Source organism: Lipotes vexillifer, unplaced genomic scaffold (assembly GCF_000442215.2).
Source record: "Lipotes vexillifer unplaced genomic scaffold, Lipotes_vexillifer_v1.1 scaffold935, whole genome shotgun sequence".
Taxonomy (NCBI): Eukaryota; Metazoa; Chordata; class Mammalia; order Artiodactyla; family Lipotidae; genus Lipotes; species Lipotes vexillifer.
Window position 1 is genome coordinate 2009950 of NW_006777895.1, and position 19564 is coordinate 2029513.

At 39.2% G+C, this 19564-nt stretch overlaps 1 protein-coding gene across 1 annotated transcript in view; it reads left to right on the forward strand.

Moving 5' to 3' along the window:
* The window catches only part of ARID1B (AT-rich interaction domain 1B), a 420200-nt gene that overhangs the window by 108259 nt on the left and 292377 nt on the right, over window positions 1-19564 (forward strand). The gene's annotated exons all lie outside the window — the stretch shown is intronic.

Here is a 19564-nt window from a genome sequence, read left to right on the forward strand (position 1 = left end):
GCAGTCACAAATCCAGGTCGTCATCTGTGCTTTAATTGGCTGGCTGTAGACCCAGAAGTTCCACCAGCCCTTTCCTCGGGTTCCATTAATTTGCTAGCGCAGCTCACAGAACTCAGAGAAGCATTTCACGTACCAGATTACTGGTTTGTTATAAAAAGACGTAACTCAGGAATAGCCGGATGGAAGAGATGAGTAGGGCAAGGGCGGGAGCTTCCCTGCTCTCTGAGTGCACCACTCTCCCAGCACTTGCACGTGTTCAGCCACCTGGAAGCTCTCTGCACCTGCCCTTTTGAGTTGTAGGGAGGCTTCATTACATAAGCACGACTGATTAAGTCTTTGCCCACCAAACACTGTCCCCTCCCCAGAAGTCAAGGGCTAGGACTGAAAGGTTCCACCCTCTAATCACTTGGTTGGTCCTCCTGGCAACCAGCCCCCATCCTTAGGTGAGTTTTTAAAGTGTCATTAACATAACAAAAGACACCTTTTAGGCTCTCAACTTTTAGGCAATTCCAAGGGTCTTTGGAGCTCAGTCCCAGAAATGGGGACAAAGACCAAATATGTATTTCTCGCTCTAAATCACCACATCACAGCCTCCTATCACACTCAGTGAGGAATTATCCAAATACCGGAAGTGTTCGTAGCCTGGGCAACCAAACGGACGGACAGATGTTTACTACTCGGCCTAGATGTACTTCAGGGAGTTTTTATTGGTGAGATACGTGTTATTATCTTGTGACTGTTTACAGAGTGCTTGACCATTTGGGAAGTTTTCACGTCAGCGTCTCATTCAGTGAGGTGGGGGGAGTATTGTAGTACCATCACGTAAGGAACCCGGTGGGCAATGAAGTAATGCAGTCTGACAAAGGACATGTAGCTGTTCAGGGCAGAACTGGAGCTTGACCTCGCGCTTCCGACTTCAGAGTCCGCGCAGCCTGTTCCCACTGCATCAGCCTGCAAGACACAGTGCCCTGGTGCAGTGCCCGAGAGGGGCTCAGGAAGGTGTGTTCACACACGCACGCTCACACGGAGCCTCTTCCAAGGACAGCAATGCGCGCTAATCTGGTTCTGTGAGGGCCAGTTTAGCATTTTGTATTCTCGTTCTGTCTACTTGTGTTGTTCAGTGTTGTAACATCTCTCTGGTTGACTGAAGCCATATGTCATCCAAATGGAACCTGGACTTTGGCATTGGCCTGGCAAACCCTTGGCTGTGGAGTACAGCAATACAAATTATGAACACTGTATCTGTTCATTAGGCCAGTGGAATTTCCAGGCACTTCTGTGGCTGTGCCCCACACCTGTACACTCCGGCAAATGATAGTACAGCAGGTTAAGCCTTCACACTCTTTTTCCTCTCTGTGAATCGTGTATTTGCTTCCCTTTTGTGGATTGTTGTAGAAACCAGGTAGATGAGCACTTTAAAGGATTATAACATTGGCAAATATATTTGGGGAATGACTACCTCAAAACAAGTAGTATGAGAAGTGTTCAAGTTAATTTTTTTTCGTATCATATTAAATACTTCTGCTTACATCATATTAAACACTTCTTAAATTCTTAAGAATTTTAAGAATATTAGGTAGTTTTTCTGTTACTGGGACAGAGTGTTTGTATCTTACTGTTTCTTATAAAGTAGGACATCGATTCTTGCTGTGAGTTAAGATATTAACTTGACACATGCATGTATACGCATGCGAGGTGGAGGGTATATATGTTAAGCTTAACGTTCCTGTGTTTTAGACTAGGGAATCTCTCATATCTTGCAGGAGAAGCTGAGTCAGCTCTTTCACAATGATGGGAGGAAAACAAAGCAAGAACAGCAACAACAAAAATCTCAAACCCTCTCTGCATCAGTAGATGGCAAAGTATCACCAGAGTGGAAGAACCCTTCCAACATTGGAAGGTCCCCCTTGGTGTATTTGAGGCGTGAGGTGGGGGCCAGGTGGTAAGAGAGTGCAGGTTATTGTCGCCAGGGGGAGAGGAGGCTGCGAGTACAAGTCTGGGAATTAGAAGAAGTATATTTTCTGGGGAGGGGGACATCATAAAGTGAAGAATAACCCTATCATTAGTCAGGAGAGTCAGAGGGAAAGAGGGATGTGATTGGAGAGAGAAGGGAGGGGATAGAAACTGGACTGCTGGTAATGAAGGATAATGGGAGAAAACCAGGGAGAATGTCATATGATTGTGTTAGAAGCTTACTCCAGAGCCTTTGCAGGGGAGTTGATAAGTTGGTGTAGTGTTTAAATTGTCAAACATAATGCTTTATATAGAATAAGAAAATTTTGTAATTACTTAGTAAGCATCTTGTGTAAAATTTGCATAAGAAAAAATACTGATGGCTTTTGGTGGATGGTAGTTACTAAGCTTTTATTATTTTAGAAAATACTTGTAAATTTTGTTTAGGAAACATATTTTACTTTGACAACAGTTTGTGTAGTTGTTTTCTCATATTTCTAATGTAGAGAAAAAGGCCAAAGAGAAGAATTTGGAAGCTTGATAGATAGAGGAGGTCTTGTTGGCTTGGTAGAGGTTAGAAGGGATTTAAAATGCAGGAGCCCATGTGTCTGTGCAGCTGCACTGTTGCGGTGTGTTGCCCTGGGCCTGCCGGAGTTTCCACAGCTCTACCAGGTGACTAACTTGTAACTGGGCCCAAGTGAGCCACCCCTAACCCCCAACTGCTCCCCTCTCACCTCCCTCCCAACCCTCACCTTGGCTGTGAGGTCTGGAACAGCCTCTCTCTGGGCCCTCCTGTGACCGCAGCAGGCTGATTTCAGTTATTTAGTACCAGGGTAACCCTATAGTTGTTTACCTGGACCCAGATTGAGGTCTGATATATGGTATTTGAAAATTTGGATGTATCAGATTTGAAATTCATGATATGCCAAAAGAAATTGGAAGAAATTAGATAATTTTTAGTAGTTTTATTTTTCAAATAAACAAATATGTGTGTATATAGGTAGTGTCACCTATACCGTATTCAGGTGCTTTCTCTTACTGTGTGCACATGTGATATATCGTCTTCAGCTCTGTATCACTTTTCAGGGAGTCTGAGGATTGCATGGGTTTGTGGACCTCAGTATTTGACTACTTTCATCACCCATTATTGGAATTTTAGTCTAAGTAGTACCCATTGGGGCATGCTCAGTGTTTGTTCACGTTGATTAAAGGGGAACAGTTACAGCAATAATTTCCAAATGGTAGTTATTCTTTAAAAATTATTGCATGGTTTTGGAATGCAGTATTTGATCTCAGAGAGCAGAAAGTTTACCTCCTTACCAATGGCTTATTTGGGTTACCGTGAAAAAGATGTGTTCTTGGCCGGTAATGTAAGGAGGCGCCCTGAAGGTGTCTGTGACAAGGCGGAAAGCCTTAATGGGCTTAAAATTTTTCCAAGGACAGTTCGCAATTGATATTTGAGAGTTAACTGTAACTCATTATCTTGCGTGGTAACTCATAAGTTTATGTTTTAAAATGAAATGTACTAATTTATTACAGAGTCAGCCATTCATACAGCCAGTGTTGTATTTTTTTTGTTTTGTTTTCTTTTTCTTTTTTCTTTTTTTTTTTTTGGTTTGTTTGTTTCTTTGTTTAAGCGTCTGCAGTGTGCATAATGTGGCCTGGGCATTAATCAAAATTCTTCTCTATCATTACCTCACACTGCACTGAACTGTTTATTCCTCATACCCTTAATGTGTTCCTGTCTTCCCCACCTGGGTTTCTGTTACTCAACAGGGATTCCTCTTTTTTCTCTTCTCTGCCAGTTGAGAGTCAAGTCTTCCCTCCAGGCCTAGGGCCAGTACTTCTGGTCTGAGCAGCATTTCCTAATGCTTTAGGACTTGTTTCCGCAACTCTTCAAATGGAATTTACCTGCTTCCTTCTCTCCTGTCCTTCTGTTACTGCTCAAAATCTTCCTGTGTATTCTGAACTGTAAACATGTATTACCTCTCTTTTCTGCTTGTAAGCTGCTATGTGCAGGGATTTTGTCTTATTCGTATTTCTGTCTTCTATAGAGACTAGGATGATTCTTTTGGTACTTTATTGCTTAATAAAATGTTGATTCAGTACGTGTGATATAATGGGATGTATAGAGAAGATCAAAATCCATTTGTGAAAACAAAGCACAGATACCGACTTTAAGGAAGCCTTGCCATATCTTTCTCTTTCAACACTGCAGTCTGTTTGAATCAGGAAACCAGCCTTCTATCACTGATTCTGTCACCAGTTGGCCACATACTCTTAGAACCTTCGCAGAGAAGGTTCTCTGTGAAAGGAGACTAACTCTACCCTTTTTCATGGAATTATCACAGAGTTAAATGAGATCATCTGTGTGAAAGAAGTTTAAAAGCGCTTTGTACATATGAAGTATTGATATTGTCATGAATTGGGGGGGGTGGTTAGCTGATAACAATGAACGATTTGTATGTTGACATCTTTCTGGTAGTTACTGTAGTCAGTTGTTTTGGAGAAAAGAATCAGAGCTGATTAGTCTTATACTCTCATTTGTGGTATAGGGGATTTCATATTGAGGTCTCAGGGTAGAGAACAAAGTAAGATTATGATAAAAGAGTACAAGGGAAACGTGACAAGAGGGAGAGTTCCATAGCTTAATTTCCGTATTTTCTAAAGGTGCAAAAACTCAGTGGATACAACTGCCTTCAGTTTCTTTTGTTTTCCAGTGTTGGTTGTTCAGGGAACATTTGTGAGACACCTTCAGCCTCCCTGTTCTTGTAGCGTCTTACCCAGGGCCTCTCTACCTATAATAGTCTCTCTTGTGAGCATTCACTTTTTCGATTATATGTTAACTTTCCTTACTCTCCTTAGGAGCATTACTGCAAATTTCAGGTAGTCATAGCCTTAATTTTTTAAAATTTATTTTATGTTTAATTAATCAATTTTTGTGTTGGGTCTTCATTGCTGTGCGCAGGCTTTCTCTAGTTGCGGCGAGCAGGGGCTACTCTTCGTTGCAGTGCGCGGGCTTCTCATTGCGGTGGCTTCTCTTGTTGCGGAGCAGGGGCTCTAGGCGTGTGGGCTTCAGTAGTTGTGGCTCGTAGGCTCAGTAGTTGTGGCACTCGGGCTCTGAAGTGCAGGCTTAGTAGTTGTGGCTCGTGGGCTGTAGAGCGCAGGCTCAGTAGTTGTGGCTGTCGGGCTTAGTTGCTCCATTGCATGTGGGATCTTCCCAGACCAGGGCTCGAACCTGTGTCCCCTGCACTGGCAGGCGGATTCTTAACCACTGCGCCACCAGGGAAGTCCCATGGTTACAATTTTTTTCCAGGTATTTCTCCCAGAGAGATTATTTGCCTGAATATTCACGTAAACCTGACAAAACACTTATTGCTAGGGAGCCTCAATTGCCTCAGGGACGCAGTGGTCAGGATTTCCACAGTTAAGGTCCTCCCTGCCCTCCCCACCCCTAGACAAATATATTGCCTTGTCCCTATGAGGTTTTACTTTTCTTCTTTTGGGATCTATGTGGAAAATCAAAAGAAGTCATAGCCTTGCTCTTTACTCTTTATATTTAAAAATTTACTCATTTTCCTTTCTTTGCCTCCTCTGGAATTCAATCCATTCCATGCTTTTAATCTCATTTCTTTCCTCCAGCGGTAATGCGTTCGATATGTACCATCTCTGGCACTGGCCTGTTGTTCAGCATCACACGCCCTCATTCTCCAGATTCTCTGCTCAGCCTCCTGTCTCTCCTTCACTCGTTCTTGCTGTGACTCCTGATTCCTTCCAGGAGCTGTTGTCTCCTCCTCTCCGAGCAGTAGGCGCCATGGGTGGCTTGTTACCCTGCTCTGTTGGAGTTTGCCTTCTCTCTCTTTGCCGGTTGTCTCCTGTTGAACTGCTCCAGCTGTTCAGCCTACTCAAATCAAATCAGCAGTGGTTTTGTTCTCTGGCAGTGGCATTGAGTATCGATGGCAGCTGCAGGTCAGGGGAAAGGAACTTTAGGAACCAATATGCATGGACCCTGATTGATTCTGATACAATATCACTTGGAACAGCTTTCCCTGAGATGCTCTGAAAGAAATCATCCTTGAATGCAGTGTTTTTTAAACTATTCATTGTAATCTGTTAGTGGGAGCATGAAAGCAATGTATTAAGCTGCAACCAGAAATTTTTAAAAAGGGAATTTGAATATAAACAAAATATGAATGCATCACATGTAGTAAGGATGTCATGTGTGTTCAAGGTTGTGATATAAAACGTAATTCTTCTTTTGATTTGGAATCAAAACATTTGAAAGCCGTTGCTCTGCTTAACCTTCAGTATTTCTAGCTCCTTTGATCCCTCACCCCTTTTCTTTCTAATGGAAATTTAAGATTTTTTTTTTTATAGTTGAGATAAAGTAGAATTAGAATATGGCCTACTTGTAGGACAACTTGATGGAAAATTGAAAGCACAGTTACTTGATTTACCAGTTGCAGGGCAGGTCACTTACCCTCCACATCAGCTCCACGTCAGGGCGTGGCCAGCTAAGCGGCCTGTGTCCCAGCAGAAGCCCCCTGAAGAAGCCTGCAGTGAAGGCGCACCACCTGGAGGCTCTCCTGCAGATGGAGAGTTTCATTCAGAAGGATTAGAACCTGTTCAGGATGGCACGCCCAGACCCTAACAATTGATTTGTCTGGGACGTATGGGGTAATCATAGTCTGCTAAGGGGGTGGCAGGGATTTCTAGATTTATTAGGCTCCCCCCAGTCTGGGGAGTGGAGGATATTGGAAAGAGATTTTAGGAAACACCAAATGGCTAGATACTAGTGTTGTTACTTCTTTTCTCTGGCAGTAAGAAATAGCTATAGGTTTTAAGTGATTGTGATGATTATTGAATGTAATATCTCTGGTTAGAAAATGACCATTCTTCACTAATTCCTCATACCTGGTCTTGATTCGGGGAGACTTCCTGACCTCAGTGTTACCTTGCTACTCTGATGGACTTCCACCGGTCTTGTAAGCAACGTTCTTGAAAGGAAACTAAATATGTCAAATGAATAGTCGGAAATCATCCCCCTCCCCCAATAATATGTATAATGCATCTTTTAAATTTAAAGGATTTATTAAAATGAAAATTAGTTTGGTATACTGTTTGAAGTCTGGCTTTTTCCTTCTAAAGGTAATGAAGAAATTGTTTTTTTGTAGTTAAAGTAGGATTAGAATATGGTCTAATGAGAAACATTTTGACCCAGTTATCTTTATTTGCCATTGGATTGGAGGACTGTATCTTAGGACAATTATTTTGTACCCCTTCATGTTTTAGCAAAATAGTTAAATGACTTTTGTATTATCCCAAAGTCTACTGACTTCCCTGCAGAGGTGCTTAGAATGGACAGTCTGAGAACACATCTGTGTTCAAGTATAGTTCTGTGAGGGATAATCATAATTTTGATTATTTGTTGTGTTTCAAAATGAATGGGTTATAGAATGTCTAATTTTAATGATTTAAAATAAATTATTAAATATAAATAGAAGAGACGGTAGAGAAAGAAGTGAAACATTTAATATGTTGATAATTCTGCATTAGGTAAAGCTTCCTCTGTCCACCCCCAAGTGTCTTTCTGTTAATGACTTTAAAATATCAACATCCTATATTTTTTCCTGACCAATCTTTTGGGACTATTTGGCACGTGCGTTCCATCTGATGAAATAAAAAAAAAATTGCAGATCTCGAGGGAAATAATTAAATGATTTTCTCTTCTTATATAAACACTTGCTTTGAAATCTATTTATATTTCAAGGGCTTTGATATTTTTATATAAAGCATCATTTCCTCATACTGTCTCAACCTCAAAATGAAACTCCTCTTTAAACTATTACCCAATATTACAAATTTATTATATACGTTAAATTTATGTGCCAAATGAATAAAAAGGAAGGGCCTCCCCCCTCCTCTCTTTTGCCTTGAGTATATGATATCTGTGTTGGTAGAAATTTTATATCCTAATCCTTTCTAATTTCAGTGTTTAAAACTTAAAAAAAATGTGTGTACGTTTCTCATTTGTAGCCATTGTGTTTTGACTCACCTAGCTCCCTTTTTTCAACCCCTTCCCACTCCAGCTGCTTCCCTGAGGTTCTTTGGGCTTCCCCATACTCTTGTCTGTTCTTAGACTGCTCTCTGCTAGAACAGAGCAGGGCGTCCAGAGTGTCCTTTGCTCTTCCTGTCCCAGCCTGAGTGTCTTCCGTGATTAGCTTACGTGCTACTCCCCAGTCCTTCCCTTCAATGACTGAGCACCCTGAGAGAGTGGAACGAGCCCTGGGTGGGGAGGGGGTGTGCGCAGAGAGTTGAATTCCGACTGAGATTCCAGCTGGGTGAAATTGTGCAGGTTTCCTAACCCTTGACCCTACCTTCTTGATCTTAATAAGGACAGGGTTGAACCAGTGATCTCTGAAATCTCTACCAGTTCTAATAGCGCATGATAAAATAATTTACAACAAAGTGTAATTAGGCTTAGCCTTCTGAGGATGGGGGAATGAGTGTGTATTTTCAGTTTAAAACAATAGCTTAGGGCTTCCCTGGTGGCGCAGTGGTTGAGAGTCCACCTGCCGATGCAGGGGACACGGGTTCGTGCCCCGGTCCGGGAGGAACCCACATGCCGTGGAGCGGCTGGGCCCGTGAGCCATGGCCACTGAGCCTGCGCGTCCGGAGCCTGTGCTCCGCAACGGGAGAGGCCACAACAGTGAGAGGCCCGCGTACCGCAAAAAAACAAAACAAAACAAATCAAAACGCTTATTGATCCAAATATATGATTGTGTGTGTTGCATGTATTTTTGAGCATTTCCACCCAGCCCCCCAACTCAGACTATAATCCAGGGAGTAAAATGCAAGGAGTCAGTTTTTCAGCCACTAATGTGCATATATATTTCCTCTAGTCTTACCTTTGCAGTTGGGGTTCAGGAAAGATATCACTGATTTGTGAGAGAGGGTGGGGTTAGTGGTAGGAACACCTCCCAGTGCAAAAGGACTCCTTTATCTTCACTCATTATTTGTTATGAGTTCATTCTGAAAGGGCAAAAAATAAAATGACTAGCTAATTATGGTAATTTGAAGGCTGTTGTGTCCCTGGGTAGCACAGGACAAAGCCTGCAGCTGTCTCCCCACCCTCCGAGCCAGTGTCAGTGCCTCTACTCAGAGGGGATGCCGGTAAAGGTCCCCATACTGGTTCGTCCCCTGGGACTGTCTATTCTTAGATTCTTCAGTCTACTGAATTCTCAAAGTCTCAGAGGAAGCCAGGTTTGGGTTTTGGCCGTGTTACATGGAGAAGTCTGACCCTTTTGCATTACCATCGCTGTTACTTTTCTTCATTCATACACTTTTCACTGTATACATTATTTATGTTTAGGGGTGGATAGATAAATGAGTACAAGTTTCTCCTTTAAAAGGTATCTTATAGAACACTTAGACTGTATATTTTTAAAGGATCACACTTTAACACAATATAGTTTTTGAAATATCCATTTTTGAGGGGCTTGGTGGTTTCTTTACTCACATTTTTGTAAACTCAGTTACTAAAATCATTCCCTCCCTCCCTCCCTCCCTCTCTCTTTTTTTTGTGAGCAGGAGAGAGAGGATATAGAAGCAACTAGCCCCCTTACCCTCAACGGATGAACTTTAGACTCTTGGAAAAGTGTAATCACATAGTTCCCTGCTTTGACTCTTTAATTAAAAATAGAAAAAAGAAACAACTTCAAAACTGCATTAACAAATCTCACACACAGACTCAACGCGCGTGCGCACGCACACACACAGAATTTAAATGCATGGTATAAAATCCCCAAGGTAGAAAGATCCTGCTGTGAATGGTCTCTCTCCTCATGTCCCCCCACTATCGAGTTCCCCTCCATAGAAGATATCAGTTGCTTGTCTCTCCATTGGCTGTTTTAAAATTCTAGTCTGATTCTGGTAAATCCCTGTTTTCTCTGTTTTCCCCCACTCCATAGTTATCTGCAGTAGAACAGTCTTTCAATCAAGCATTCACTGCACATGTTCCAGTCATGCGGTTACAAAGTTGACCCTGCAGCCTCAGCAAAGGTTATCTCTTCAAAATTCTCTGAAACGCCCTTTTGGCGCATCCATTTTGGCAGCTGGGTTTATGTGGGAGAGTGGCAAAGCTCTCGGCCCCTCTTTCTGTGCTTTATGAAATCTGGCCAGAAGGTCAGCTAGGCAAGAAGTTCCCATCAGTTGCACTGCTGAGTATTTTCCATTTTTTACCTGTAGTAAACAATAGTGTTCTTACTGTGTGTGTGTAGACCAAGTGGGTGGTTTTTAAAAACATGAACGTACTGTAGCCTCACACTTATTTTAAAGTCCTATTAGAAAACTGCTGTTCTAATATGTGTGTGAGGTACTGTTGTACTGTTTTGACTTTTGATTTTGTAATCTTTTTATATATTTTTTTAAAAATTGAAACAACTCAAAGATTATATTCACCAGTTAGAACTACCTGTTGCAGTTTGGCCAGTAATATAACAAGAAAGATGGAAACTCCAAGTTGCTTTTCAGTGAGATGTATTCATTACATACAACATCACGTGCCCGGTTTCTTGGTAAAGTGCTTTCTTGAATGGAGACAACTGAGTCCCTGTGAGGCAGCTCAGGCCTTTTCTTCCTCCCTCCCTCCCTCCCTCCCTCCCTCTTTCCTTCCTTCCTTTTTAAAAAATTTTTTTATTTTTAAGTCACTTTTTCTAAGAAAATGTTGCTTCTGTTAGCAGAGTTGACCTATTGATTTCTATAGATGGCCTTTAGAGCCCTTCTTTTCTTTCTGTACATACCGCGAGCTCCACAGAAGTAGGGCTTCATGCAAACCATGTTGATGCATTTCTATAGTTATGATTCTCTAATTTAAAAATGACTGCATGTGTTTGGTATGGAAAATACTTCTTTTTCATTTTGTTTTAAATGTAAATACTAGTAACCTATATGTCAAAGCTTCTGCGTTATAAATGAGCAAGGCTCTTTTTACTATTAAGTTTTTTTCCTGCTTTTATTATTATATTAGTAAGGCTTGCAGACTCATAGGTGAATTTTTCTCCCCATGATGATTTATGAAAGATTTTAGACCACTTGCTTTGGTATGCTGGTTCTGGTTGCTTCAAGAACAGGTAGTAAGAATTCATCTTTTACTCTTAGGTAGACCCCTCACCCATTCATATACATTGGAAATATGCTCTTTTTCTAGCTAAAATTTTTAGAATGAGATTTATCATCATGTACATTGCATGCATACTTTCCTTCTGAAGCTGCAGGTTTTTTTCTTGTTATGCTTCTATTTTGTCAAAGAAGTGCACTGTAAACCTCGTAGATCTGTGATACCAAATGCCTTCGATGGATCCTTGGGAAGAAAGTGTTTTAAAGTGCATAATTAGGGCACTTGAGCATAAAACTACAATTATACACTTGTGTGTTAATTTTGTGTACAGTTAGACTTTCGTTCAACACTGGTTGTAAATGAGAGGAAGCATTTTACTGCCAGTGAATGCCTGCATTTTATGAATACTTAAACAAAATCTTCTCTAATTGGCTGACCTGGAAAAAAAGGTGAAGACATCTGTAGTTAAGAGGTAGAGGAGAATACAAAATGTGTACTAGAGGTTTCTTTTTAAAAGTAAGTAGAAAAATGATGTTACTTTTGTGTACAGCCATGGTTGCTGTGCCTTTGGAATCACTTATGCTATTTTAGCTGCTATTCCACAATAAAGACTAACAGTGGAAGCAGTTTAGATAAGGCAGTGAAAATAAACAAGGGACTGAGGGGGGCAGAAAGCAGTTGACAAGGAATCTCTGATCTGGTACAATAAAGGCTTTGGCTGGCATTGATTGACCGTGCATTTGTTAATCAAGTTCCATGTACTAGCATTAGGGGGCGCTCCTTGAAATTTGGAGTTAATTTTATGGAAACTAAAGGATGTACCACTTTACAAAATGGATAGTAATGTTCCAGAACTTGATACCCTCAAGAGACTAGAAATATAAATTAATGTAAGAAGGGTATAAATAAATTTGTGGGTAATAGAATGACAGTGATTATGAAGAGGAAATAAAGGCTGTTCAGGACATATCGCCGACTTTTGGAAATTGAGGTCATGAAAGGCACTACCATTTAGTTCCCACAGCCATGTAGAGTATTCACTCTGCAGAACATTGGTTGGTCTGACATAGTATTCGCTTAAGCTGTGATTTGCTAAATAGAGAGCAGTTGGACTTAGAATCAGCAGTGAAATTTTGTAGGCAATTAATAATTATAAAGAAATCCAAGAGAGATTACATATATATTATTTTCATTGTTTATGATCTTATAAACGTAAAGTGTGTACCTGATAAGGAAGTTTTAGAAAGCAAAATTTGTCATGAGAAAAAATTTATTGCTGATGGCAAATGAGAACTTTTCAATTTAGTTTCACAAATCAAAAAGTAAAGCTATTTTCTGATATGAATTAAAAAAAATTTTTTAAGCTAAGGGAGTGGGCTAAAGTAGTCCAGATATGTTGGTTATTTTTCAGTCTGTTAAACAACAGCAGTGTTTATGGCCCGGAAGTTATCTGTTAGGTACAAGGGCATAGACAAAAATGGAAGTGGGCTCCATAGCAACGAGAGCTGAGTAACTAGCTTGTTTGTGTGGTTGGTCATCAAGCCTGTTCTGGAGTTTAGACACTGCTTGACCCTTGACTTCTTTGCTGACTCCTCCGAGCCCACGTTGTCTTTTTTTCTGTTACTCAAGGGAAGCTGGACAAAATTTGAAGGAACTTGTGGCTTTGCTATACAGTGCATACAATAAGCACTCAGTATACATTCGTTGATTGTTGCTCAGTTTTCAAGCATGAAGGAGTAATTTCAGGAAGTTACGGAGTATTTTTTTCCCCCTTAGACAAGCTTAAGGACAAGATTTATTTTTCTTTTTAAAATAAGAAAGTGAATTTAAAAAGCACCTAAATTGTTTAAAAGTCTCAGTTGGGAACTTAGCTTAAGGGACTATAGATTGTGGAGCATTTTGACCTTGTAAACTTTATTTATTACCTTCTAACACATTATTTTTGACTGGACATGTTGACATAATAAAATTTCCTCCTGCAATTGGTTCAGCCACACATAGACTTAGCATCTGAATTCCTTGCTGTGGGGAATTTTCAGCCTGTCTCATGCATGAAAAATAGCATCTACTCTTTCTGTAAAATCAGAAGCCAGCAGAATATGCCACAGTAGTGACTAAAATGTAGCTGTTGTGAACTCATTTTTCCTATGCTTTTTGCTTTCCTTTTTTTGTAGAATTTATCTGGAAGGACTAAAATTTATGATGAAAAACAAATAAAAATTAAGAAGCTTTCTGCTGTTAAATATAAATTGTTATAATATACTTTTTGATAATTCTTAGAAAGACAGCAATAATTAATCCAAAATAAATTGCATTTAGTTTTACATTCATGAAAAACTCAGAGTTGGCTTAAGAAATGATACATAACATTTGATGTATATTCTTCTAGGCTATTAATTCTTTACTCACCACACATACACAGATTTTCATATTAAAAAAATATATATATATGGTTTTGTAACCTGCTGCCCCTTAAGTCCCACCTCAAAAATCCAGGGACAGACTTTCTTGCTATTCAATACATATTATCTACAATTAGAGTCATTCATTTTAATGACTCTGTGATACTTTATTGAATAAAGTATCATTACCCTCCCCTTTTAAACCAGTCTCTATGGAAGCACATTTAACCAAAGGCTTCTTCCCTGTTTTTGAGTGGGGGTGGTATCAGGGGCGTGCAGTGACCTCCTTGCTACACATATCTTTGCACACTTGTTTTATATTTTTCCTTAAGGTAAATTCCCAAAAGCAGAATTCTGGGTTGAAGGGATATTGTTCCTATACATATTGTGACTTGCGTTAAATATTTGAATTTACATACTCATTATGATTGTTTCAGTATTAATTACTGTGTAATATTTTGGAATTATGTAAATTGAAAGTATGAAAACTCCCTGTTAATCTCCTAGAAACAGTATTTTAGTATTTTATTATCAAATAGGAAACTTACATCTAGGTTTAAGTAAGGCCGGAATGGTTTGACATAAATACATTAGAAAAAAAGTGAGGTCAAAAGTTTAGATACCTTCTTCGTTATTAAGTGTATATACATACTTTTAAAGTTATAAAATACATACAATGAAATGCTCAGACCTTAAGTGTACAGTTCGATGAGTTTTGACAAATAAGGTACACCTATGAACCAACCATCCCAGTTAAGATACAGAATATTTTCATCACCCCAGAAGTTTCCTCACCCCTCTTTCTCGCCAGCCCCCATATCCCACAAGCACTGTTTTGATTACTATCACTATAAATTAGTTTTGCCTGTTTTTGAACTTCATATAAACAGATTATACAGTGCGTTGAATGTGTGTTGTATTCGTTTAATATAGTTCTAGAGGGAAGTGTAGATACCAAACCAAACTGTTCTTAGAACAAAAGGATCTGAAGCTGATACGAAAATTATATACTAGAGTAAGAACAACAGGTCTTTCAAAAGAAGGAAGTTGGGCCCTTACCTTACACTATGTGCAAAAATTAACTCAAAATGGGTCAGATCTAAAAACATAAGAGCTAAAGCTGTAAAGCTCTTAGAAGAAAACCTAGGGGAAAGCTTCATGACGTTAAATTTGGTGGTGATTTATTGGACATGGAAACCAAATGCGCAGACAACAAAAGATAGATAAATTGGAGTATATCAAAATTTAAAACTTTTGTGCATCAAAGGACACAATCACGAGAACAAAAAGGCCACCCACAAAAGAGGAGAAAATATTTGCAAATCATATATCATATAAGGGATTAATACACAGAATATATAAAGCATTCCTACAGCTCAACAACAAAAACCTAACAACCCAATCAAAAAATGGGCAAAAGACTTTAATACATTTTTCCAAGTAAGATAAACAAATGACTGATAAGCATGCAAAAGATGCTCAACATCACTAATCATTAGGGAAATGAAAATCAAACCCATAATGAGTGTGATACCACTTCACACCCATTAGGATGGCTATTACAAAAGCAAACAGAAAATAGCAGGTGTTGTCAAGGATGTGGAGAAATTAGAACCCTTGTGCACAGCTGGCAGGAATTAAAAAATGGTATTGCTGCTGTGAAAAACAGTATGGCGGTTTCTCAAAAAATTAAACATAGAACTACCGTATGATCCAGCAGTTCCACTTATGGGCTGGGTATATTTCCAAAAGAAGTGGAAGAAAAGGCTTGAGCAGATATTTGTATGCCTGTTTTCATAGCAGTATTATTCACAATAACCAAAAGGTAGAAACAACCCACCCATTGCCCACGATGGGACAAAATATTGTATATATTTAAAATGGAAATATTTTTAGCCTTAGAAAGGAATGAAATTCTGATTCATGCTGGAACATGGATGAACCTTGAAGGCATTAGGCTAAGTGAAATAAGCCCGACGCAAAAGGAATAACCAAATTCATGGGGACAGAAAGCAGAATAGTCGTTCCCAGGGGCTGTGGTGGGGGATACGAATGGGGAGTTACTGTTTAATGGAAATAGAATTTCATTTTGGGATGGTGAGGTTCTGAGGATGGATAGTTGTGATGGTTGCACAACGATGTGAATCTACTTAATGCCACTAAACTGTACACTTTATGGTTAGAATTCCACGTATGACTATAGCAAAATCTATTTTTCCCATTTACTTACCGTGTTGGAATTAGATTGCTTCCTCTTTCTGGCTCTTGTAAATAGTGTTGGTTGGAATATCCTTCCTGGGACACATGTGAGTGTTTCATGGGTATGTATTCACAAGGGGAATTTCTGGGTCATAGGGCAGTACACCTTGAAACTTAGTGGAGAAACTGCTTTCTCAAACTTCTTTAGATAGGAAAAGGATGAGAATATAAACCTGATCATGTCTTCAGTGTTGAAGTATGAGCAGAGAGTTCAAGGTAAAGTAAAATGAAAAATGGGGCCTGGAATTCTGCACATTTAACATGACACAGAGATTTGAAAGTTAATATTCATGTCCTTTATCAGAGTAGTTTCGTAAAATAAATACTTAAAGCAAATGAATCATTTTTAGCTATACTTTCCCTCTCCGATAATGTTTGAAAGCATTCACATTTCTTTGAAAATCGGAATAAAACATTTTGTTACTGTGTGTGCGCATGTTCCACTTGAAGATCCTCTTTATTTAGAAATGAGAGAAATTTTTGTTTTTCTTATTTTTAAATAACAAATAGAAAATCCCTGATCTTAGGCATTTTCTGGAGATTTCCATTTGGTTTAGTTTAGTGATAAATGTCCAGCGCGTTTGCTGGGCAGTAATGACCTCGAGGGTTAGCCGGTAATAGCCGAGGGTACTCTGTGGCTGTCAATGTGAGGTTTGGGGTTTTTGGCTATTGGATGAAGCTTAATCAAAGACTTGGATGGTATAAGTCATTTCAGTTTTATAATGTGTTCCATCATTAAAGTTTTATATATGTGCTGCCGAAGTGAGCACTAAAGTTTTATATAATAATAACTTGATTTAATAATCCACTGAACAACATTCATTATTCATCCAACAAACATTTCAGTGGCAGGCCCTCTTCCAGGTGGCATACCATGGGTGTAGGAGTGTGTAGTCTAGTGATGAGGACAAACGGTAAACACATGAACACATAATTAAAGGGGTAGCTGACTAAATCTAATAATCTCCCCTGTGGTAAAATCAAATCAGAAGTGGCATGAAAATGATGGTGGGTTAGGCCAGTTAGGGGACGGGTGGTATCTGAGACAGAAGTGCTTTGTTTCCTCATTTCTCAGCACTTGGTTGCTGAAACTCAGTAACTCTTGGTTAAATTTCAACAGTTTGGTAACTGTTGAACAGTTGAATTCAACGGTTTGGTAATCTTATTTACCCTGAATATGGTTAAGAACTAAGAGATAAACAAAAAGACTCTTAGTAGCCAAAATTGATTTCACAAAACTTGAGACAATAAAAGCTCATATACTTCCCTCATGGCTTAGTCCTTTGGGTCTTCATAACAGTGTAGTGGGTTTCTCAGTCCTCAGCAGATGCTGTGAAAGATGGAGGCCTGAGTGAGGAGCGGTGTGGCTGAAGGCCTTGATGGTGTGTGAGAAGCCGGCAGTGCGAGACCACAGTTTCTCTGGGGTTTGTGCAGACAACTTCCGGCAGTAGGCTCTGGGGCATTCCGTGTATTACGGCTCCAGCCTTCCATTTATGTTTCTTAATAATGATTGTTTGGTTTAAGATGTCAGAAAATCATATAATAGAACTTTGAAAGCCCTACATCTAAATTGATTAAAGCAAAAACATTATTGACCATTAAAAAATTGACATTAGTTCCTGACAGCTGAGGTGTATTATATTTAGAAATTGCTTTTTAAAGATAACACTTAGTTAACAATTAATGTTTTAGAGGTAGCACTACAACTTAGTTTAATAAGTAATAATTATTGTGTAGAATTCTAGATAGGATTATAATATTGCTGGTTATAATATTACTAGGAATTAATAGAGGAGGTAGCCCCATTTTGCAGATGGAGATGTAAGGCATATCATTATGTGATTGATCATATTCACACAACTGAGGTACAGGAGGGCTTGGATTTAGAGTTCATACGTTTCTAGTACAGAGATTCTTTAGGTAGACTAGAACTTAGTAATCTCTGTTTTGTCATGGCTCCCACGTAAGGACAATAAACCAAATGCAGTTGATTGGCTCTAGGCCCTATCAGTTATCCCAGGGTCTCAGAAGGTTAGTTAGCCAGTTAGTTAGTACCAAATAATTAGACCATGTATTTAAAAGGATAGCAAGTAGGTTTTTAATTGTGGAAGACAGTGATGAAATCTCCCAAGCAGATGCTTTTGATGGTTCCCCCTCTGACGTTTGCTCTGTTCTGCAGATTGTTGCTATGGATCCATTGAAGATTTGCTTACACTCCCACCCATCCTACCTGCCTCCCCTGCATCCGGCTTGCTTCCCCACTTTTCGGAGTTGGAATAGATAGTAAAAGAATCTAGTAAGTTCATGGCTTCTCTAGTGTTAGGAGACTCCTGCAATATGTCCTCTTGTTGTCTTGCTTAGAAAATAGAACCCCCCCCCCCCCCACACACACACACTTCCATATTGTGTGTAAGGGTTTCTGTAAACCAGAAAGTCAACATATTAAAGTGCAATTCACAGGGGAGTTGCTGGCTGTGTTGACTGAGCTTTACAGTCATTTTAACACTGGCAAAGTGTTATCCTAACTGCTTCAAATCAAACTGCAAAGATGCTTGTGTGAAATGCAGTATTAGATATCAAATCAAACATATGGGTGTTGAACGGAAGGGTATGTGTTGTGGTAGTATATGGTATTCTAGCATGTGGAGTTGTATTTTATGGAAATTCTTTGGCTTGGCTTATGTCAGGGACATACATTCATTATGAGATATCAAGCTGTAAAATAAATAAAAGCAAAGAATTCAACTGTGCTGTTGAATGGTTTTCAATACAAACTTGTCTGTTCTACTAACTTGGGGTCTGCGAAATGAGAGGCATTTGTAAGCCATTGTGGCCAAATGTTTTGTCAGCGTTGCTAGCAGCTTGAAAATAATCTAGATCGGGTCAAAAGGAATATGAACTTTAGCTTTCTGCATTTTTTCCCTTTTACTTCATTGAATATGTTGCCAATTACTGTGCTAATTGGTCTTAGAGGCAGAGTGTTTAATATTTTCCTCCTCACTCTCTTCTTTTCCTCATTCAGTATTCTATAGTCAATTTGTTTTTTAAGTGTATATCTGGGACTGATGACTGAATTCTTAAGTATGTGTGCTTATGGGGATCATGTTCTTGCAGTTCTCAAATGGACCCTATTGTGGTATTAACAGTGACTTCACCATTCTCATTCCAGGAGTGCTTTTTGCCATCCTGTTATCTTGTTTTTCTTTTCCTCTCCTGTTCTTTCTCTCAATTAGGGAAAAAAAAAAGTCAATAGATTTCTCATTTGAAAGAACATCAGAAAATATCATCAGTGGTGTATTTACTGAATGAGGAAGGACTTTTGTTTGAACAATGATTTCAAGATTTTTTAGGCTCATGTAAATTAGAAATGGAGAAGACTGATTTTAGGTCATTCTGTCTGTAACTCGGGTATTTGCAGCACAGTACGCTTTGCTTTGTATCAGTAACCGTTTTATCAACTAGGAAAATACTATCCTTGTATAGCTATGAATATCTTTCCGTCAAGAACTCATGTTGATAGTTATATTGTTTGATATACATAGTATTGTTTTCTAAATGGGTTTCATTTTATTATAAAGCAGTGTTGTTTCTTTTCAGCCAAAATAGTATCGGGCAATGGAATTGCTGCTGTAACTGGTATCTGCTAAAATGTAATTGAGGCATTCTGACCTTAGTTGAAACAAACATGTCCCCAAACCACAAGCATCCTACAAAGTATTAGTGAGCTTGGACTGGAGTTCATTTTCATCTGAGTGTTGCATGAGAATGGATTAGCATAATGCTGCTTTGACTTTCTAGCAGAAACAATTTTTTTTTTTTTTTTTTTTTTTTT